Source organism: Sarcophilus harrisii, chromosome 3 (genome assembly GCF_902635505.1).
Source record: "Sarcophilus harrisii chromosome 3, mSarHar1.11, whole genome shotgun sequence".
Lineage (NCBI taxonomy): Eukaryota > Metazoa > Chordata > Mammalia > Dasyuromorphia > Dasyuridae > Sarcophilus > Sarcophilus harrisii.
Window position 1 is genome coordinate 360,814,312 of NC_045428.1, and position 12,540 is coordinate 360,826,851.

Consider the following 12,540-nt stretch of genomic DNA (forward strand, 5'->3'; position numbering starts at 1 on the left):
TACTCAACCACGTCTTTGACCAATGATCTTCCAACCTTTGCTAGAAGATTTCTAGGAAGGATGTAGCATTCTTGACTTCCTAAATCAGTCCTATCTGCTTTGGGAGAGCTCTAATGGAGTGGAATGTTTTCCTCATATCAAGCCTAGAGGGGTAATTTTGTCTATTACTTTGACCTCTGATCCAAAGCAGAATAATTATAATCCATCTTCTATGTGACCAACTTTCAAACATTTGAAAATAGTAATTGTATCCCCCATTAGTCTTTTCTGCTCCCTTAAATATTCCCAGTTACTTCTAACTGAGCCTCGTATGAAATTATCTTGAAAACAATCACCATCCTGAGTGTCCTTCTCTAAATGTTCTCCCCACCTTTTCAATATCTTCTTCAGAATATGTCTTTCTAGAACTAAACACAACATTCTAAATATGATCTGAAGAGGGCAGAGTACAGGGGGACCATTGGGTTGCTTTCTGGAGGCTTCAACTCTTTTAAAGTTGCCTGATGTTGCATTAGCTGTTTGGACTGCCACCTCACATTGTTAACTCAGATTGAATTTGTATTCCATTAATACCCCCAGATCTTCTTTTGGATGAACTACTCTCAAACCATGACTTACCCAACTTGTTTTTGTGACATGTAGTTTTTGAACCCAATTATGAGACTTCATTTATCCCTATATTAGATGGAATATAATTTGATTCAACCCAATGTTCAGGTCTCTTAGTTCTGACTCTGACATCCAGTGTATTAACCATTGCTCCCGAATAAGCATGCAATTCATGCCTTTTTCCAAGTGATTGATTAAAATGCTATAAAACACAGGACCTAGGACAGACTCCTGGAGATATCTGTTAGATATCTCCTTTTGTCAAGCCACTGACTACTGTTTGAATTACAATCATATTACTAGTTCCAAATTCATGAAATATGCTAGCCCATATCTTTTCTACTGGCACTTCCTTTTTCAGACTATATTAAATATTTTTTAAAATCTAGTTAAGCTGTATTTATCTAGTTAAATTCTCTCTGTCTCTGTTTCTGTCTTTGTCTCTTTCTCATTTATGTTTTGTCTTGTTTTTGCCTTTTTATGGTAAACCTATCATAGCACATAATAGGCACTTTATAAATACAACTTGACTGACTCATAGTCATTCCCTTATCCATCTTTCAAGTAACCCCTTAAAAAAGGATATGAGATTGCTTAGCCTGACTTACTCTTGTTGAAGCTATGATGATTTTCGGTGATTCATGCTTCTTTTTCTAGATGCTCTCAACCATACTCTTTAACATTTATTCTAGAATTTTGCTGAGAATCAAAGTCAAGCTTAGTTGTGTGTATTTTGCACACTGTACTTCTTCACTTTTTAAAAAGTTGGGATGACATTTGCCCCCCTCAGTCCCATGGTTTCTCTCCTGTTCTCCAGAATCTTTCCACTTTCTCTGACAATGGTTCAGGATTCATAGCCACCTAATCTTTTAGCACCTTGGGAGGCAGTTTGTCTGGGTCTTATGATCTGAACTTATCAAAAGCATCTATGTGCACTCATATGATCTCCCTATTTATCATAACCTATTGATCACGTTATTCTGGGTTTTAAAAGATTCCTCATCACTCCCTGTAGGACTGAACTGCATTGTATGTGTCCTAAGCTACCTGTCAGTTCCATTTCTTATGTCATTTTCAAGTTTGAGTTCAATGATGAATAGAAACATCAGTCTTTTTGGATGATTCCTTCTTTTTTTCCTTAGCAGAACCATAATGATTTTGTTCCAAGAATTTCATTCTTGAGAGGCTCTTATCCCTTTTGAGACTCTTTTCCCTCACCCAACCCTGCTTTAAAAAAAACATTTCAAACCACAGTATTGATCCCACCTTTATTTTCTAAGGTCCTTCAGATCTGTTGTATGAGGGACCAGGATCCTTGTTAGTTTATGTCTAATGTTTTTTGCATTTATCACAAACCCTAAGATGCCTTGTTTATTACATCTCAAGATTTCCATATGGTCTCTTTCAGAAGCTCTTTTCTCTTTCTTGGTTAGAATTAAGTCCAGAATAACAGTTTTTGTTTCATCCTCCAGATCTTGAAAAATAAATTGATCAAGAAGGCAATTCAAGAATTTATCAGAGGCAGTGTTGGTAGAAGAAGGAACTTATTTCTCTTACTTTCTAAAAAAGGATAGATTTAGGATGAAGAATGAGACATGTATTTTCATAAACACTCATTGAGGGAATTTGTTTGCTCAATCATGCATATTTATTACAGAGAATTTATTTTTCTTTTCTCATTTTTTCCAAGAAGAGGTTAGGGGTAGGAGAGAGAGAAAATAGATTTTAGTTAAAAAAATAAAATAATATTAGAGAGGTAGAAGGATGCTAGAGATGAGGAATTTTGGGTGTACTTTCAGATGAGTTCACTATATTGTTAATTTTTCTTAACTATTTTAATTTGGGGAGGCAAGGCATTTGAGGAAAGTAACTTACCCACAGTCATACAGCTAGTAAGTGTTAAGTGTCTGAACCCAAATTTGAATTCAGCTCCTCCAGATTCCAAAGCCAGTGCTGTATCTACTACACCATCTAGCTGCCCCAATTGTTTTAATTTGTCAAAGGAGACTTCTCACAGAGTAGGGGGCAATTTATAAATGTTTGTATTGTTAAAAATGGAATACATCACTAAGATGTTTAAGGAAACATCTTTTTAAGAAAAAAATGAGTCCTCGTATGGAGTACATTTTTAAAAATTAAAGCATTACATACATTTTTGTTATTATTATTAAATTCCATTTATGCAGTGCTTTGCAAAAGTTAAGTGATTGATAAATACTTTTTCATTTAAAAATCTGATAAAATGGGAAGAAGACATATAGTATAAGTAGAAAGAGCCCAGAATTTGGAATCAGAAGAACTAATTGTAGCTGGGTAATACAATGGATAGAGCACTGGGCCTAGGTTTAAGAAAACCTGAGTCCAAATTCAGCTTCAGATTCTTACTAGCAGTGTATTTCTGGGGTGGTCACTTAACTTATGTTTGTCTCAGCTTCCTCACTTATGAAACAGGGATAATATTAGCACTTACCTCCCAAAGTTGTTGTGAGGATCAAATGGCATAATATTTGTAGTCAATCAACCACCTAGCATTTATTAAGTGCTAGAAACTTTGGTAAAGCACATCATAAATTTTAAAGGGCTATGTAAATTCTCTCCCTCCTCCCCCCCCTCACACACACACACAATTTATACATGTATAAATCTGTTTTTGTTATTTGGACTCAGATCTGGATTCTGACTTTTATAAATGATCTTGAACAAGTCAGTTTCTTAGTTTCCACATTTGTCAAAAAGGGATTAAAATATGCATTACTCACTTCATTGAAGCCATTTTGAAAATCAAATAAAATATTGAATGTAGAACACTTTATAAAATATATTGTAAATATTGATTGTTATTCCTGATTTAGCACAAGATTGAAAAAAGTTTCAATTGTTTATATAGCTGAGATCTCTCATCATTCATGCAACTTTCTGATCTTTAAGAGAAACTCATTTTCTCACATAGACCCCAAGTATGAATCCACTCAATAACATTCTTATGGATAGTTATCTACTATATTTATTAAATCATTTTTCAGTTGGGTCTGACTCTTTGTAATTCCATGTGAGGTTTTCTTGGCAGACATACTATATAGTATTTTGCCATTTCTCTCTCCATCTCATTTTATAGATGAGAAAACTAAGACCAGGAGGTCTAAGTGCTTTGCCCTGGCTCACATATCTAGTAAATTTCTGAGCCACATTTGAACTCAGGAAGAGGAGTTTTCCTGACTCTAGGCCTGATGATCTATAAATTCCTGCTCAAATAATTCCTTTAAAAATTCATTTTCATTTCCTATTTCAAATTCTTCCCCCTCTTTGCTCCTTTCTCCACCCATTGAAACTAAAAGAAATATGTGTTATGAAATAATACAAAATATATTTCTATATTAGCCATGTCTCCAAAAAAGCAAGAAAAATAAAGTGAAATCTGTATTCTGAGTCTGTCATTTCTCTATCTGACATAGATAGTCTTTTATATCATGACTCCTTTGGAGTTATGGTGGATCATTGTTTTGATCAGAGTTAACTAAATCTTACATAGTCGGTTAACTTTATAATATTGCTGTTACTGTATAGATTGTTTTCCTGGTACTGCTCACTTCACTTTGCATCAGTTCACATAACTCTTCCTAGGTTTTTTCTGAAAGTATCCCTTTCATCATTTCTTATTGCACAATATTCTATTATAATAATATACCATAGCTTGTCTATTTTCCATTCCCTCAGTTTTCAATTCTTTGCCACCATAAAAAAAGAGTTGCTATAAACATTTTTGAAGACATGAATTCTTTTACTCATTCTTTCATCTCCTGCACAATTTTACAACCTTTTATGCATTATTCCAATTTTTCTGCAGAATGGTTAAACTAATTTACAGCTCTACTAATAGTATATTAATGTAACTCTACATCCCCTCAAGCATTTGCCATTTTCCTTTTAGAGCATTTTAAAATATGTACTAATAGCTTTATTTTTTTCCTCTAAAGATTGGTTATTTATCAATTGGGGATTAGCTTCTATTTTAATGAATTTTACTCACTGTTCAGTTCTTTTCAGTCATGTCTTTCTCTTCATAAACTTATTTGGAGTTTTCTGGGAAAGACAAATTTGCCATTTCCTTCTCCAGCTCATTTTACAGATGAGGAAACTGAGGTAAATAAGGTTAAGTGACTTGTCCAAAGTCATCCAGCTAGTAAGTATCTCAGGGCAGTTTTGAGCTCAGGAAGATTGGTCTTTTTGACTCTAGGTCTAGCATGCTATCCACTGTGTCACCTGGCTGAATAGATAATTTGACATTGACTAAAAAGAAGTATCAAAAGGTAAATATGAAAGAATAATCATAAGATATTCAGTAAATTCCTATGTGGAAAGATGTTACATGCAACTCCTAAAAACTATCATTATTAGGGCAGTAAGAAGAAATGCACATAGACACTAGATGGTCAGCAATAATAGATGAGAGCCCTGAAAAGAGCTCAGCAAACCCTCACATCAGGGCTGCTAGCCCTTCTTGAATATCTCATATACCCCCCCCCCCGACCTTTGGTGTTTGCTTCTTAGCCAACTATCACCTATGGCTCCAAGAAGCTATGGCATGAGTAGCAGTCATACTCCAGTTAAACCATCTTGTCAGATGGACTAAACTATCAGTTGAGGGTAACCAAGGGGTATCAAATGCATTGATGAGCTAGGAGGATATCTAAAGACCTCTCCTGGTAGACTAGATGCGATCAATTTGTTCCAGTGTCCATGAAGGCAGCTGAAGCATGCATTATGGAGCTTTTAGAGCTTGGTCATCCATTGCATTCTGAACCATTGCCAGTCATCTTGATTTTTTTTTTTTTTTTGCCACTGGACTTCAAAGACTCTGGAAGAGAGAGGGAGACTGACAATTTTGCATAAGTCTACCTCACTTAAATCCAATTCATATATAAGTCAAAATCTCACCCTTTGATGTTTTTGATCCTCTTCAAAAATAATGAACTACAACAATGTCACTTGGAAAAAAAAGATATAATTCTTTTTATTCCCATTCCATGTTCTTGAGAGATCTATCCAACTTTTAAAACTTCTATTCATCTTAACTTTTTTCTTCTTTCTTTTTAGGTAGATTTATTTGGATCTTAAAGAAATATATTGAAGTTTCCCACTAGAATAGTTTTACTGTCCATTTATTCCTGCTATTTACTTAACTTTTTCATCAGAAATTTCAATGTTATACCATTTGGTACATATGTATTAAATATCGATATTAATTCATTGTCCATTATATCTTTTATTTTTTAAGTTAAAGCTTTTTATTTTCAAAATATATACATGGATAATTTTTGACATTCACCCTACAAAACCCTGTATTTTAATTTTTTCCCTCCCTTCTCCTAGTCCTCTCCCCTAGTCAGCAAGTGATCCAATATATGTTAAACATGTGCAGATCCTCTCTATATATTTCCACAAAGTATCATGTTGCAAAAGAAAAATCAGATTAAAAAGGAAAGAAAATAAGAAAGAAAACAAAATTTAAGCAAACAACAACAAAAAGAGTGAAAATACTATGATGTGGTCTATTTTCAGTTCCCACTGTCCTCTCTCTGGATGCAGATGGCTTTCTTCAAAACAAGGTCATTGGAACTGATCTGAATCATCTCATTGCTGACGAGAGAGTCATGTCCATCAGAATTAATCACTGTATAATCTTGCTGTTGCTTTGTATAATGATCTCCTGGTTTTACTCATTTCACTTAGCAACAGTTCATGTAAGTTTCTCCAGGCATCTCTGAAAGCATCCTGCGGGTCATTTCTTACAGAACAATAATATCCTATAACATTCATATGTAGAAGGCTGAGACTCTTGAGTTCATGCACTGAGGTCTGGACAAACAAGCACTTCAGGCTAATTACTGATTGGACAATACTCTATAAGTATATATTTGGGAAATGGCCCTTCCCAATATCCTGTGCTGGCTCAATAATTGGTATATACAGAGAATTTTGGGAGGGACTTGGGGGTGAAGTAAGACTAGCCAAGATCACTTTGGTGGTAGATGAGGAAGAAGGAGATTCTGTGTCCATCCAATTCAATCCTATCTCTAAAGACCAAGAATAAAGACTGAGGACTTTTGTTTATCCTGACTCTGGCTGATTCTAAGGTATCCAGGGTGCTAACACGGTCATCACATTCATATACCATAACTTATTTAGCCATTCTGCAGTTGATGGGCATCCACTTTCCAGTTTCTAGCCACTACAAAAAGGGCTGCCACAAACATTTTTGCACATGTGGGTCCCTTTCCCTCCTTTATGATTTCTTTAGGATACAATATCACTAGAAACACTACTGGATAAAAGGGAATGCACACATGATATCTTTTAGCAAGATATAGGTCTCCCATTTATCTAAAATGGGTCTATTTTTGCTTATATTTTGACTGTTTTGATTGCTACTCTTGCCTTTATAACTTTAACCGAAGGATAATAGATTCTATTCTAGCCCTATTCCTATCTAGCCCTATCATTCTCATAAACAAAAGATCATCCCAACATTATAGACTCCCTCTATCTAGACTCCATTTAATCACCTGAATGATGATAAAGTTCTTAGAAGTTCTTTATATTATATTATATTCTTATATATATATATACATATTATATATTTATATATATTATATTCTTTATATACCTCATTCACAAGACTCATTGAGTCTTGTGTTTGACTTTGGTTTTTTCCATCAGTAATGCTTGAGAGTCTTCTATTTCATTAGATGTTCATTTCCCACCCCTACAACCCTTAAAGGATTATACTCAGTTATGAATCATAATTCTTGGTTGTAATCCTAGATGACTACCTTCTGGAACATTATTTTCTAAGCCTTTACTTCTTTATAATGGTGGCTTGTTAAATCCTGACTATGACTTCATAGCATTTGAATTATTTCTTTATGGCTGTTTTTAGTATTTTGTCCTTCACACAGGAGTACTGGCATAGTATTTCTGGGAGTTTTCATTTTGGGATTTCTTTCTGGCAGTGATCTTTCCATTCTTTTTTTTCCTGCCTTCTATTTTACCTTCTGGCTGTATAATATCTGGGCAGTTTTCCTGCATGATTTCTTGAAGTGGCATAGCTAGGTTCTCTCTTTTTGATCATGACTTTCAGGAAGTTTAATATTTCTTAAATTATCTTTTCAATCAGTCTGGACCAGCCTCTAGCCTGTGTGTGGATGGCCAGAGTGAAATGGAGTATGCTAGAGACAGGAGAGTCAGGAATCAAGAAGAAGCTTAATTTCAAAATGAGGGAAATGGCTTGTAAGCAAGGACACATGTCAAGGATCCCACCCCTAGTATGGGGACTTGGGGCAGTGGGTCTAAACCTTGATTTATACATTTCTGACTAGATAAAAGTCAAGCAGTGTAGTATAGCAAAAGTGGTGAGGCACAATAGCAACAGTGAGGCAAGATTGTCTAAAGACAAAAAGTCTATTCATAGTAGGACTTCATGTCTGGACCTGTTACTGTTTGCCTAAGCTCAGAAGGTGAATACAAAGGATTGTTCTTATGTCAAGCTGGGCCTTATCTCTGGAAAATAGAGCATCAGTTAACAGTATCTTGATAATTTCCCCTTTTGGTGAAAAGGAGGGGATCTAAAAGAAACTTTACTCTTCTGACCAATAAAGGAGAGACAGGTATAAGCTAAGATGCCACAGGAGGCAAGTTGGATCAGGATGAGATGTTGTCCAAGGGTTAGTTCCTTAAAAGGACATATCTGGGAAGTATGTTCCAGGCATTATTGCTAGCTATTATTTGTTTGTAAGCAAAAAGGAGAAGGGGACCAAGAATGAAGAGAGAGAAAATGCCAAAACATACTTGAAGCAGGGACTTGGCATTTGAGTACATAAAAAAAGGGAAGAAGAAAAACACTAGGATGATAAACTCAGCCCTCATCCAAAATCCTGGGACACTTATGTCACCTAGATGTTGGCTGCTTTTAGGTCCATATTAGACCATCCTTGAGATCCTTGGAAGGGTCTGCTATACACTCAGAGCAGAATCTTTCTTCAGATCATCCAGGAGTCCACATTCACAAGTTCAGCAGCAGTTAAAAGGACTAAGTCTCTAGTATGAGACTTAGAAGATATATGGGTTGCCAATTGTGACAAAACTTTTATCAGTCTTTAGATCTGAGTTTCTGTTCAGCACAATGTAGATCCTTGGTTAAGAATCATTAAACAGCACAAGAAATGGTCCAGTTACCTAGCCATGCAGGGTTATAAGTTCAAACAGTGCAATAAGGTTTCCTCACAATTCCCACAATTGCTTAATTACATTAAATCAGATGCAGATCAGATTACTTAGAGTACTCACAATGGACTAGTTTTGAGAAGGGAGATTTGCATGTCACCAAATTTAAACAGAAACTATGCAAAACAATGTAATAATTTTCACCAATGTTAATTAATATCAAGTCTCCTTGTATCCTAATAACCCATTCTCAATATCCATTTAATCAGCACATTTTAAGTCCCAGATATTTCAAATAGCTATCTGGTCTATAGACATCTTTTCTTGGACAATAGGCTTTATTCTCAGGACAGTTATAAAGGGGACTCTGCTCCTCTAGTTCCAAATCTAGAGGTTCCCAGATAATTCTGACTTCTTATAATTTAGTATAATAATTTAAATTTGTTCTTTAATTTTGAAACTTCAGAGAATTTTAGTTTATATATAATTTGCTGTTTCTATCCTTAGCTACATCCTGCATCTGATATAAAAATTTTCAAAACAAATTATGAGGGCTCAACTACAAAATGAACTCTTCTGACCTTTAAGATTATCAGGCAGGTACCTTAAAATGGGAAAAGAATTTCATTTTTTTTTTTTACAATTGTCAACATAATTTATGTGTAAGATCTTAATCAAATTTTGAGAAATTAGTACTGAAACGTACTCAAAGCCATTTCCAGGATAGGTAAATTTGAAAACCGATCATATAATCCTGCTCCTTTCTCAAAAGTTGCTTATCTGTCTATCTTGCTGTGACAATTGGGGTTAAGTGACTTGCCCAGGGTTACACAGCTAGGAAGTGTTTAGTATCTGAGGCCAGATTTGAACTCAGATCCTTCTGACTTCAGGGCTGGTGTTCTATCCACTGCACCACTTTGCTGCCCTTATTTTATTAATTTAGAAAATTTTTACATCATATGTTTGTCGTATTATTTCCATTTTAGACAGGATATCACCCCAATATTATAATTTGACCACAAATATAGGTTACAATTGTAAGATGTTTATATTTGTAGCCTATTATATAGTAATTCATAGATATTTTGGTATCAATCTATAATTTAGTAGATTTAGTATTGTACTTACAAAAATTTTTGATTATAGAAATTTTTATAAAGGGAAAAAGAGGGACATAATTATAACGGAGTGGGATAAACTTCTTAGCTCTGTTTGATTCCAGTCATGAGTTGTGTCTGACAGCCAGTCAGGTAGTTACAGGGCAAAGCTCAAGATTATCCAGGCAGGAAATTTCCATTTTGGAAAGGAAATTGCACAATGGGAAAATAGAATCATGAAGAATCTACCCAGGTCATGCCAATGTTTTCCCCAAAACTTTTCTCAGGCACAGACATCCAACTTTAGATGTTCCCAGACTGCAGCACATGACATTTTCTACTACTGGCTTCATGACAATCCAGATAACTATCCTCCTAATCAGAGCTCAAAACAATAGTAAATTGTAGTCCCAGGAATTTTTACCTTAAATAACAAAATTTCACTAACTGCATCTTAGGGCTGAATATCTTTTCTGATGTTTCACTAATAGCCAAGAATTTTCAAATAAAAAGTCTCTATTTAACTATTATTATTATTATTTGTTTTATAACAAATATACCTCATTAAATATTGGTTTGCAAATACATGTTTTTATTACATCCTTTAACAAATCTAATTTATGTATAACTACATTCAGATAAAAATGTTGTTTTGTCTAACAGCATTTCTGTTACAATGGTCTTTCAAACTACATGATATAAGAGAAGTTAGGAATATAATAATAAACAGTATCATGTATTTAAAAGGTGAAATAAAACTTTAGATGGCATTGACTGAATTTTTAAATTACCACATGTAATTGACCTTATTACCTTTGGCATTTTAAAACCACTTTAGATTTATCGGTATGGAAAAATTACAATCAATTAAAGAAATAATAATAATTTAGTGCTTAGCATCTGCCAGTCACTGTATTAAGTACTTTACAATCATTTATATTATTTTGATCTTACAACAGTCCTGGGAGTTGAGTACCATTACTATTTTTCTCTTTACAGGTCAGGAAATGGAGGCAAACAAATATAATATAATTTGCCTGAGATTAAACAGTTAATGAATTCCAGCAATTGGAAGTTTCCTTACATTTTTCTAATTTTTTTTCTTCAGATTTGAGAATCTGATGTGACATGAGAGGGATTACAGAATAAGAGGGAGAGGGGGAGTCACAAGTGTGGTCAAGGAGGAGTTAACAAGAGATTGCTATAAAGTGCAAAGCATTTACCTGTTTTTTTTTCTTAATCTGAGATTATTTCAAAATTAGCTGCTTTACTTTCATTGTTCTAGAGCAATGAAGATATCATTCTTCAAGGGAAAATTCTACTTTTAACTTTTATAAAAATTAATCCTTTTTTTTAAATAAAGTGGTACCCACAAACATATTAAGGTATTTCTGAAGGGAATTCTGGAATTACCCAAAGTCTCAAAAATACTCCTCTGCAATCTTAAAATTATTAATCTTCAGATTCCTTAATCTGCTAAAATGTTTTTTAGACATTGTACAAACTTTGATTATATGATTTTTTTTCTTATTACTTAATATCTTTTGGAAAGCCTAAAATGGCCTAAAGTGGGAGTTAGTTTTGCTTACTGGGACAATTGCTTCAAGTACAAAAGTTCATTATTTTCTCTTAATGTTCTAAACTCTCAGGCTATAGTCTTTAGAAGTTTTTCTGGCTGACTGCATTTTAAATATTTCAAGATGACAGAATCCACACAGACATATTACATTTTATAAAGACTCAAACACAGACAAAATGACGAGACAGATACAAATGGAACAAAGCATGCAGTCATAGTCCATACAGGACATGTAGTTATAACAGCATGTAGTTTCAACTTTACAGAGGCATACTGTTTAAAAAACAACAGAGACACATAGATGGACAAGATGCATGCAGTTACAATTTTATAGAGATCCACAGTTAAAAAATAAGTGAACAGAGAGGTCAATTAACAGAGAAATGGAGCTTGAGAAAATATATTCTTATCAGAATAATCTGAGAAGAACTGAGATACTGAAGAGTCTCTGAAGTTTTCCTCAAAAAAAAAAAATGTGAGATTCAACCAAGGTAGGAGCTCAGTATTGGAATAGGGAGAAGGGTGGAAAACTTACTAGTTGAGTGTGTGTGTGTGTGTGTGTGTGTGTGTGTGTGTGTGTGTATGAAATTCCAAAGAAATAAATCTCTGTACTAAAGAAGGGAAAGGGGCCTGTTTGTGCCAAAATGTTTGTGGCAGCCCTATTTGTAGTGGCTAGAAACTGGAAAATGAATGAATGCCCATGAACTGGAGAATGGTTGGGTAAATTGTGGTATATGAATGTTATGGAATATTATTGTTCTGTAAGAAATGACCAGCAGGATGAATACAGAGAGGCTTTGTGAGACTTTCATGAACTGATGCTAAGTGAAATGAGCAGAACCAGCAGATCATTATATACTTCAACAATGATACTGTATTAGGATGTATTCTGATGGAAGTGGATTTCTTCCACAAAGAGAAGATCTAACTCAGTTTCAATTGATCGATGATGGACAGAAGCAGTTACACCCAAAGAAAGAACACTGGGAAATAAATGTAAACTGTTTGCATTTTTGTTTTTCTTCCCGGGTTATT

The 12,540-nt window shown here is 34.4% G+C and overlaps 1 protein-coding gene across 1 annotated transcript in view; it reads left to right on the forward strand.

Annotated features, from left to right (window-relative positions):
* The window catches only part of GRIK4 (glutamate ionotropic receptor kainate type subunit 4), a 670,650-nt gene that overhangs the window by 18,075 nt on the left and 640,035 nt on the right, over positions 1–12,540 (forward strand). The window lies entirely within an intron of this gene.